Genomic DNA, 12,071 nt, shown 5'->3' with positions numbered 1-12,071 from the left:
ACGAAAACAAAAAAAATACTGTGTAGTAAATAAATTAAATTGAGAATCGTTTGTCAAACTTGTCAGTAACATTTTATCCAAACCAAATAATATAATTTCTATATAATATGAACTATTTTTATACGATACATACCAATTTTAGAAATTACACTAATTTTATCTGTTCTGAATATGAAAACAACTAGAACTTGTTGTGACAATCTTTAACTGCACTTGACAAAAAGAAGAACTTTTGAAAAATTAAGATTCTAATTTAGTTAGTGAAAAAATAATAATTAAAACTTTTACAACTTTTGAAATAAAGTTTAAAGAAGTAAAGTGGTTTTAAATTGTTGAAAAAATGATCACGTTACCGTTTTCTTTTAATACTGACAAAACTTATAGAAAACCATACATAATAATGAATGTATTAAGCTGATTAATGATTAAGCGAAGTTACCTAAGCTGAAAAAAGGTTACTTGTATAGTGATCATATAGTTGTACTTTGGTACAGTTGAGAAAATCTAAAAGAATAAAAAAACATCATTTTGAAGAAATCATTTGTTAATGTTTGATTAAGAATTTAAACGCGTATAATTGGTCTGCTAATTGATAAGCACATAGAGGCTTAATTTAATTGTAACGAGTTTTATCAAAAAAAAGAAGTTAGTTTAATTTTTTCGATTGTATAGTTTTTCATATTAGCCAACAACCCTTTCCAATTAAATCTATAAAAAAAATCTAAAATCTCTTTCAACTCATTTAAAAAATATATGTGACTAGTCACAAGAACAAGTCATTTCTTAGTTGTTTTAGATAAACACTATAAAATAAATTGTTGGTCTTAAGTTCTGAATAATATAGGTTTGGTGGGTGCAAGACGATTTAAGTTTATCTTTTTAAGTATAGTATTTTAAAATTTGTTAGCTACTATCATAATATTCGTTAGCTGGAATTTCTGGGTACATTTTACTTTTTGAGGTATAGCCCAAAGATTTTTTAATTTGGCAAAATATGTCTTTTTTTAATAATTATAACTATCCTCTTCATAAATACGACTCGATAACCGAAAGGTTTTTTTTTCGTACACCAGGTCCCAGGACAAAATATTTTCAGGATTTTTTTGTCGTTCAATAAAATAATAAATTCACGGTATCTAGTTAAAAAGAAAATAAAAATCATAAAATTTTAAGTGAGCTTAAAATAAGCTTTAAGACAAATAATGGTACGTTAGAAACTTATTTATTTTGAGCATATTTAGTTTAAAGTAAGTTTATTTTAAAATTTGCTGAACCCCAAATAAATTTAAAAAAAAAAACTAGGTATAACTAAATTTGTTATTTTAATATTAGCTGATAGTTCGAAATATTTAAACCAAAGTATAAACTATTTTGCTTGTAGATCATAGTAGAAGTCTTGTTAAAATTAATTAAAAAATAAGCAAATTATTAAAAAAAATAATTTAATTAAAATATTCAAATTATAAGAACAATTTTATATCAGTTTTATAATTTTTTACTACCTGTTGTTCTTTGTAAGTTAAATTCGAACAAAAACTTTAAACTAGAAATAAAATCACTTAAAAGAAGTACACTCTTCTTTAATTGCTGTTTTGTTTGCTAAAATTTCTATTATGTACAATAACAGTTATCTTTTTAATACATGCTCTTTATTTTATACTTTTACAGGTCTTGTTTTGTTTGTTTGTTCTTTACTTAATTAACTAACAAAATCAACTACGTTATAAAAGTATCATTTTTTTACATCTCTGAATTATAGTGTATAATAAACATGTTCACTTAAACTTTTAAGAACTTTAAAAAATGTTTTTTTTAGATTTTTACTTAAAAGTAAGATGATCTAAAGAAAAATGTTGTTTAAACCTATTTAGTTGTGAACAAAGACTAAATGAAATCTATGAACTTCTTAAAAAACTTTTTAGTGATTTTAAATATTCACCTTAACTTTAAACAAATTTACAGATTAACAAAATTTAAGCTTGTAACTTTAAAATATAGTTTTTTATATTATAGAGAAAATAAACATAGTTTTACTATTTTGTAAAAAGGTTTTGATTGGTAGTCTATAAAATCAAGAACCGGAACCGGACCAAATTTTATAACTAGAGTCTGGCCTTTTCCGGAAGTTGGTGAAAAAAGGCCGGATCTGGATCTCATTTTAAAGTTGGTAACAAAATAAATAACTATAAGTTATCTAAAAATAAATTTTCATGCTTAAATACTGTTTAAATTAATTAGCCTGTAAATTTGATAGTTTCGTGTTTTGTTCAATGTGTGCTCTAATAAACTCTAAGCTTAAAAGTGTACTCTGTTATCGTTTATATCTTCTATAAGTTAATTATACAGCAAAAGTCTATGTCGAATAAATCTGGCCCATTATGTACAAAACGCTACCATATTAGGTCCACCTACTAAAGAAGTTGCCTAACCTTATCGTGAACATTGAAAAAGTGCACAAAAAGGATTTTATAAGTAAAAACACAAATTTCTTTTGTTTACAGAGATCCGGCTTTAAGCTTAAAACTTTAAGCTTAAAATATAATTTTAAGCTTAAAGCCGGATCTCTGTAAACAAAAGAAATTTGTTTATTCGACCATTTTGTTTAATTCGTTGAACTTAAATTAGTTGATTAGTAAAGTTGTGTTACATTTATATTATTTCTGATTAAACGATTGCCTTAATTTGTTAATTATTACTATTGTGTTAAATTTAATTTGTTTTCTTAAATACTTAGTTCTATTAGTTTATATCAGTACATCATTATTTCAGCTTGTTTTGACACGAAAAAATACTGAAGAGCGTGTCCGAAAAGTACTTCTATTTGTATTTTGTTTGCAATAAACTTTAATGTAAAAATTGTGATTTTTATAATGGAAAAACCATTATTTCAACATTTAAGGTCTAAGTACGATCACAAAGTTATAAAGCTGATTCGTAAACTTCTCTCTTTAGCTTTCAAAATGAATAAATTGAAAAATTCTATTGAATTTTTGAAAATGTGTGTAACACAACACGTTGTACCAAAATATATTCAAGTTTAGAATCAAAAAATCGAAACTAAAAAGTTCAACGACTATAGAAAGAGTATTTTGTAATGACGATATAAGAAAAATGGAGTCCCAGCTGAGTAGAACTAAATTGATTTTAAACAACGTAATGGATATTCTTAGCAACATTGTAAGTAAAGATTTGGTTTTGATTTTGAATAATGTAGAAAGGAAAGTTTCTGTTGTTAATGCTTCTCAAAGGAAAAAATATAGTAATATAGTGGAACTCTTAAAAAAGAAAAAGTTTGGAATGATAAATACAGAAAAGATAAATAACATAATTAATTTGTCGGAACATATTTTAACAGATAATGAAAAAACTGTATTAAATTTTGGTTTAAAATTCTGCATACCTAGCAAAAAACTGAAATTTGAAGATATTTGCAGTGAATTTGAAGTTCTGGCCGGCCAACTTAATCATCACAAACCACTGAATGAGTTAACAAAAAAGACGTTAAATGCAAAATTGGTGGCAATAGCGCTAAACTACAAAGATAAGAACAAAACTTCAACTCAATTGGACAACTTTTACAACGAATTCAGTAAAACTGCAAAACAGTTAGTCAATAATCCAAATTTGTTTATTTCCAAGCCCGACAAAGGCAGTGGAGTAGTGTTACTCCAAAAAGATAAATACCTGGCAAAAATGAATGATATCCTACTGGACACCAATAAATTTGTAAAATTGGGTCCAGCGAATAATTGTGATAATACCCAAAAAATTGAAAGTGCAACTCAACGAAGATTACTATCTTTGAAAAATAATGATAAAATCACTGCAAGCGTTTATGACGCTATACGGCCATCCGGGTCATGCAGACCCAGACTGTATGGGTTGCCAAAAACACACAAAGCAAAAGTACCTCTGAGACCAGTCCTTTCAATGATTAATTCACCGCAACATAAGATTGCTAAATGGTGTGTGGAAATGTTGAAACCATTAGAATCAGTATACTCGATCTATTGTATTAAAGACTCATTCAGTTTCGCTGATGATATTAGACAGTTAAAAATCAGTCAGGAAAACATTAGTATGTGTTCCTTCGATATCAAGTCTCTTTTTACCAGCTTACCGATTAAGGAGTGCATTAATTTAGTTGTGAATGAACTATTTAAATACAGATTAGCTCCAAAATACCTAAAACCAGCAGTCTTCAAAGAATTATTAACATTAGCATGTTGTGGAGTAGAATTTAGCTTTAATAATCATATGTATAAGCAAATTGATGGTATATCAATGGGGTCGCCACTTGGTCCTATTCTCTCAAACATTTTTGTTGGTTTCCATGAACAACAACTCATAAAAGATATCTCTCCCATTTATTACAAACGTTATGTAGATGACACGTTTGCCATCTTTACAGACGATAAAGACAGAGATGAATTTCTATTAAAATTGAACAGTATGCATGCAAACCTTGAATTTACTATGGAAAAGGCAACTGAAAACAAATTAGCATTCTTAGATGTTATGGTCAATAGGGAGAATCAAATGTTCTATACGAACATTTTTAGAAAAAGTACCTTCAGTGGGGACTATGTCCCTTATAATTCATACAGTCCAATGAGACAAAAACTAAATCTAATCAGTTGCCTTACATATAGAGCAATGAAAATTTGTTCTGAAAAATATTTAGAAACAGAATTATCAAATGTGGAAAGAATCTTTGCGACTTTAGGTTACCCCCTAGACATAATAAAGAACACAATACAAAAAACAAAGACAAGGTTTGAGTCAATAAAATTTGGTCCAAAAAAGTGTCCGGTATACCTTAAGTTGCCATTCAATCAGAATACAGTTTTGCATAATAATTTGAAGAAAATATTAGAAAATGGCTATAGATCTGTTAATTTACGAATAGTATACTCAACCAATAAACTGTTTCAGATTAAAAACAAAGATAAATTACCCACCCTAAACACCAGCAATGTAATTTACAAATTTGTATGTTTATGTAAAAAAACATACGTGGGTAGAACGAGTAATAATTTGATTTCAAGAATCAACCAACATATACCAAAAAACCTTTTAAACAAGATAAAGTCATGTAACGAGGAAAAGAAATTTGATGATTTAAAAAAACTAAATAGTAGTTCAGCGATTGGCCAACACCTGATTACTAATCCTAAGTGTGTCGAAAACTATAAAGTGGAAAACTTCAAAATAATATCAGTGGCTCGTAATGAATTTCACCTAAAAACTTTAGAAGCTATATACATTTTAAGCTTAAAGCCGGATCTCTGTAAACAAAAGAAATTTGTTTATTCGACCATTTTGTTTAATTCGTTGAACTTAAATTAGTTGATTAGTAAAGTTGTGTTACATTTATATTATTTCTGATTAAACGATTGCCTTAATTTGTTAATTATTACTATTGTGTTAAATTTAATTTGTTTTCTTAAATACTTAGTTCTATTAGTTTATATCAGTACATCATTATTTCAGCTTGTTTTGACACGAAAAAATACTGAAGAGCGTGTCCGAAAAGTACTTCTATTTGTATTTTGTTTGCAATAAACATTATTATTATTATTATTATTATTATTATTATTATTATTATTATTATTATTATTATTATTATTATTATTATTATTATTATTATTATTATTATTATTATTATTATTATTATTATTATTATTATTATTATTATTATTATTATTATTATTATTATTATTATTATTATTATTATTATTATTATTATTATTATTATTATTATTATTATTATTATTATTATTATTATTATTATTATTATTATTATTATTATTATTATTATTATTATTATTATTATTATTATTATTATTATTATTATTATTATTATTATTATTATTATTATTATTATTATTATTATTATTATTATTATTATTATTATTATTATTATTATTATTATTATTATTATTATTATTATTATTATTATTATTATTATTATCATTATCATTATCATTATCATTATCATTATCATTATCATTATCATTATCATTATCATTATCATTATCATTATCATTATCATTATCATTATTATTATTATCATTATCATTATCATTATCATTATCATTATCATTATCATTATCATTATTATTATTATTATTATCATTATCATTATCATTATCATTATCATTATTATTATTATTATTATTATTATTATTATTATTATTATTATTATTATTATTATTATTATTATTATTATTATTATTATTATTATATCTTTTATTCAAATATAAACCTTTTTAGCTGTTTCAATCAAGTTAATTAATGTAAAAAACGAAAAGTAAAGCTTATTACAATTTTACCTTTAAATAAGTTGTGACCTATCTTCCAAATATTGTCATGTTTGCTATTAGCATTGTTTATCTCGTTTTATCAAGGTTATCAAAATAAAGTTATTTTTTTAGTTCTAAAAATGTCCTTTACTTATATTTTTATTTTTTAAAGGTTTAGGCTTAGACCGTATTTTCATTTTTATGTCATCAAACAAGTTTTTGAATTAATTATAAATAAAACTTTATTAAATAATTTAGTTTATAATTTTCTTTAACTTTCTTTTTATTTTACTTATTGTTTTATTTTTTAAGGTTTAAAAGTTCAGAATATAAAAACGTAATTTTTATTTGCTCGTAAGAAATTTTAAAAACGTGTGGTGTACGAATTGATAACCAAAAGGTTTTTTCGTGCACCAGGTCCTTAGACCAAACCTTTTGAGCGTTTTTTTTATCGTTCAATAGACTATAATATTAGAAGTACAACTTTTTTTTCGAAAATACTTAAACTTTTAAACTAGTGGTTTTTTGTATTAAAACTATAGATTAAAATAAAATGTGCATATGTTTTTAATTTTAAATCAATTAAGTAATAGTGTTTTGCGTAGATAGGTTGTTACATAAATTTAAGACTATAAAATGACCATGCTTGTTATAGTAACACTTTATTAATTGTGTTTTGTTAGATAAAAAAAGTGTCATGTGTCATTCATTTGTTTTACTACTTACGTGTTATTAGTCTGCTTAGTATGAATGAGTTATAATTGTTTACAGAATTTAAGCCTTAACATCAACAAAGATAAAACAGATATCAGAAAAAAATTTAGAAAAATCTTACCACTTTTTTACTGCATAGTTTTAATGTTATTTAACTTTTTTAAAGTAACTAGAATTTTAACTAACCTCAATAGTTTATCAAACAAAGTTTTTTTATTCAAACTTAAGTTTTAAAACACTGTAATATCTTATAGTGAGGAAATTTAGATTTTTTATTGTTATAAATAGTATTTTCTTTATCGATCAAAATGTTATGTAAAAGAGTATTTTCAAAGCTATACATTAGCAAACATTGGTAAAGTAATGTGTATTCGAACCGTTATATAATATTCTGGACAAGACGTTAAAGGTACCCGTGGTGTGCGACTCGATAACCGAAAGGTTTTTTCGTGCACATGGCCCTAGGACCAAATATTTTGTACGCTTTTTTGTTGGTCAATAGACTGTGTATATATATATATATATATAAAGGTATGAAGAAACTAAAAAGTAAGATAAAGGAGCTTTAGAAAATGAAAGCTTTTAAAAAGGTTCATTTGACTAGTTATATTACCAATCTTCTTTCAGTTTAATTCTTTTAAAAACTTAAACAGCTTGTCATTTTATATTTATTTAAAAACAAAACTTAGGAATAATTTTTTATACTTTCTATAATTAGTTTTAAGTTAAAAACTAGTTTAAGATTTTTTTTCTAAATATAAAATTTTTATAGTTTTGTTTAATAGTAAAAAACTGGGTAAAGCACCTTAAGTATTTTCGTTTTTAAATAACGTTTTTATAATATTATAGCAAATAAATAAGTTGTTTTGTTTTGGAGGTCATTGTACTTAAAAGATGGTTAGAAATTTATAAAATAGTGGTTTTTTAACTAATTTTGATCTAAAGCTTTTAATTTTTTTTGAAAATTATCTAAGTTTATAATATAGTTGTCTAACAATTTTTTAAGTTTAATTTTAAGTTATACTAACAACGAATATTTATAGGCACTTTTGATTTCAGAGAAACAACTAAAAGGTAAGATAAAACTTTACGTTCAAAAATAATGTTAGTATATTTTCATTTTAACATCAATTTTGATAGTTTTAATTTCTATATTTATTTTTTATTTCATATGACTTTTTTTCAAAGTAGTTGTATAACAACAATGCAGTACTAGGAAAGAACAAAATACCTTATTTAAAAAAGAAAATATTCTATTAAAATTTCTAAAAAGTGATATATGACAATAAATATATTTTTACGTTAATGAATTTAGCTTTTATTCTAATAAATTGAAACAATGTACCAAAAGAACCAATTTATAAATTTAAACTAGAACTGTGAATTTTTTTTAGATAGAGGACCGGTTTTATAAAAAGTAAAGTATCTTTTGGCCAGGTAGTTTTGGAAAGTAATACCAAAAAAAAAACTCTTTAAAACCAAAGTTGGATTAAAATTGTCATATATAACAGAAGTCGGCAGCTTTTTATAAGCAACGAGCCAGTTTATTTGTAGAAAACTTTACTCCTAGGCCGCACTGTACAAAAAAGTCTTTGCTGGTTAAATATAGTTAAAAAAACTATAGTTATATATAAAATTAAAATGTGAAAATATATGCAGTATTAAATCACTGATAATTACTAGTTATAAAACTAAAAACTTAGTTGTAAGGTTTTACGACTAAAACTGCTTTTGATTGTTTAAAAAAGGTACTTTGAAGAGCACATATTTTTGCTTTTCGTTCCGACTCCTGACTTAATATGAACTATTTCGTACAAAAAGAATATTTTAAAATATTTCTTACATAAAGTTTTCAATTTATTTGTTTTGTACTAGCTATTTTCAAGCTAAAAAACACTTTTGGATTTTAAACAATAAACTTTTGGAATTCAAGAGAACTCAAACAATATAAAATTATGTAAATAAACATTATGTTTCTATGATTTTTAAAACAATACTATTTGAAGAAGGAAATTTACAACTAAGATTTTTTTTAAAAATATGAAATTCTCATCTTGTTTTATAAAAGTTAGTAAAATTTTGTGTATTATAAAGTGAGACAGCAATACTAGTTTGCTCAACTAAATTTTACTAATTAGAACCAAACTATAATACAAGTAGTTTTGATTTAATTTGTTACTGCGAAAAAAAAACTAAAATTACAAAACATTTATTGAAATATTTTTAAGAGTATTATATGTTTTCGTTTTAAAAAAACAAATAGAGAGATCTCAACTACTGGAGGAAAAATAATGAATTTATTCTTTCAAAAACTTCTTTTACAAACTAAGTTTCGGTCAAAGACCTCGTCAGTGCTTAAATAAACCTTATTCAAATAGAATTCTATTTTGAGGTCTTTGACCGAAACTTAGTTTGCAAAATAAATTTATGAAAGAATAAATTCATATTTTTAAAAATATTAGAAATTTATTCTAAATAATTTATTTTTGTATAATCTTTCTGTTTGATTATGAAATAAATCTTGGAGTTAAGAAAAACTAACGAGTGAGAACTGTGTCAGATAGAACATAAGTTTTAACTAGTATAGTTTTTACGACTTTTTCCATGCATATTATGTAGTAACAAAGAAAATATTAAAATATGTTTCAGAGTACAAAAGACTGTTCAATTTGTTTGACAAGGATGGAAATGGTAGTATAACAACATATGAGCTTTCAGCAGTCATGAAAGAAATTGGTAAAAAAGTTACTGAAAAAGAACTTAAAGTAAATATTTAATATTTTTTAACATAAAACGATAACTTTAAATTTTATTCTTATATTTGAACCTATTGAAACAGTTGCCTTAAACTTTGTTATCAAATACCTTATTAAAAACACGTACAATAAAAGTTAGAAATATAGCTAAAAGTAATTGCTGTAAATAACTAGTCATGTACAAAACAATAAACAAAGTATTTAAATTGTTAGGAAATGATAAAAAAGGTTGATTGCAATGAAAATGGTTGCATAGAGTTCGATGAATTTATTAAAATGTTGAATCTCAAAGCTCAAACTACGTTTAAGGAAAAAGAAATACTCGATGCTTTTAAAGCTTTTGATCAGGTTTTCAAATGTTTTTCTAATTTCGAGTATTAAAAAGAGCAACAAGATACTAGAGTAACAGTTATTTTAGATTTCTATCAAATCACTGAGCCAAAATGATTTTTTCCTAAACTTTCTGACAAATTTACTTTTAACTAAGTAGTGTTAGAATTCAAATGCATTCAATCAGTTTTTATGTAAACATTTTTTGTTTATAAATTTAGTATTTTTAAGTATTATAAGTTTTAAAATTAAACGAAAATTTTTAGATCAATAAAGTAAAATTTGATAAAAAAAAAACTTTAAATAAATAAAGTTTATTAGTTTATGGTCAACTTTCTATCTAAATTTTAAAAACTAAGAGCTTTAAATTAAATATAAGTATTTAAAAAAATAAATATATGCACTAGAGACCATTCCAACATTAAAACTTGTAAAAAGAAGGATTATTAATAAGACTTTTTAATATTTTGCAATAAATTTATTATTTATATTGCGAATTTTTGTAGTTTAAACTACTCATTTCATTTATAAAAAATCAATTAGTTAGTTTAAATGATATTACATTTCATTCTATATACCAATATCTAGAAAGATAGAACCATAAGGTATTTGAACGCCCTCATTCAAAAAGAATTTACTTCATATAAGGCTACTTCGTTCGTTACTTAAAAACAAAAATTCCAATAAACTAAGTTATTCAATAAACTGATATTTTTTTGTTAATTTAGGATGGAAACGGTTATATTTCGGCTGAGGAGTTGCACCAAGTTTTAACACGTTACGGTGAAAACCTGTCATCAGAAGAAGCGGAGAACATGGTTCGACAAGCAGATGTTGACGGTGATGGTAAAGTTAACTACGAAGGTTTATTGAAAAAATTTGATAAATTAAAGTATAGTTGAAAACTAATGGTTTTTTGAAAAAAATAATTCAAACATCATTAAATTTTTATTAGTAATTTTCAAAATAAGTCTAACAAAAGCTAGAAATGTTTTTGAAAGCTTGGATAATAACCAAAATTTAAACAAATTTGCACGAAGGGTCTATTTTGCACGAGGGGACACAATTGCACGAAGAAAATTTTGCACGGAGGGTCATTTTAGCACGTGAATGAAAAGAAAAAACAGAAAAAAATGATTTAAAAAAAAAAATAATAAAAAAAACAAGGAGAAAAAAAAAGTTACCGACCGAGGGTAAGGGATAGGTGTAAAAGTGATAGTAGAAATAAAAACTAAAATAAAACTAATAAAAATTACTTTTAAAAAATAACAAGAAAAATAAATAAAAATAAACTATTTAAAAAAGAAAAGAAAAAAAGACCGAGAGTAAGGGTTAGGGGTAATAATAATAGTAAAAAAAAAAAAATAAGTAATATAAAAGTAAAAAATATAAATTTAATTAATAAAAAGCTGTACAAAAATGTTTTCGTGCAAAACTGACCCTTCGTGCAAAAGTGTCTTCGTGCAATTTTATTTTCGTGCAATTTTGTCCCTTCGTGCAATTTTGTACGCTTGTGCAAATATTACACCTACCCTAATAAACAGTATTGTAATTTATAATAACTCACAGGTTTAAAACAAACTAAACTAAAAAACTATTTAAAGTTTACATAATCTAGGTAAAATTTTAATTTTTTTATGCAATAAGTATTAACTAAACGGTTGCATAATAATTTAAATTATGACAACTAAAATTTTTATTATATATCTAAAGGGAAATATCTTAGAAAGTTAGTTGAAATAAAATATAAACTATTGTACCAGAAGGTAAAGTAATAAGACTATGGTTAAGATGAAAAAAGTTATAAAAGATAAAACTCATAGTTGGTAAAAATAGCCATATTTTAGTAAGTAATTTTCTTATTAAGCCATCTCTAATAAATTTAATTAAAAAACAATTTACCTAAAATATACTAATACGACAATTATGGTTAAAGTTATAAAGAAAATATTATAAGGTATATAGT

General features: G+C 24.1%; 1 pseudogene; it reads left to right on the top strand.

Annotated features, from left to right (window-relative positions):
• The first annotated feature begins 9,991 nt into the window (after positions 1–9,991).
• Positions 9,992–10,969, top strand: LOC145846892 (uncharacterized; annotated as a pseudogene).
• Positions 10,970–12,071: the final 1,102 nt, after the last annotated feature.

Source organism: Thalia democratica, unplaced genomic scaffold (genome assembly GCF_965202585.1).
Source record: "Thalia democratica unplaced genomic scaffold, ktThaDemo2.hap1.1 HAP1_SCAFFOLD_702, whole genome shotgun sequence".
In the NCBI taxonomy this organism is placed as follows: domain Eukaryota; kingdom Metazoa; phylum Chordata; class Thaliacea; order Salpida; family Salpidae; genus Thalia; species Thalia democratica.
This window is presented reverse-complemented; position numbering and strand designations above follow the sequence as displayed.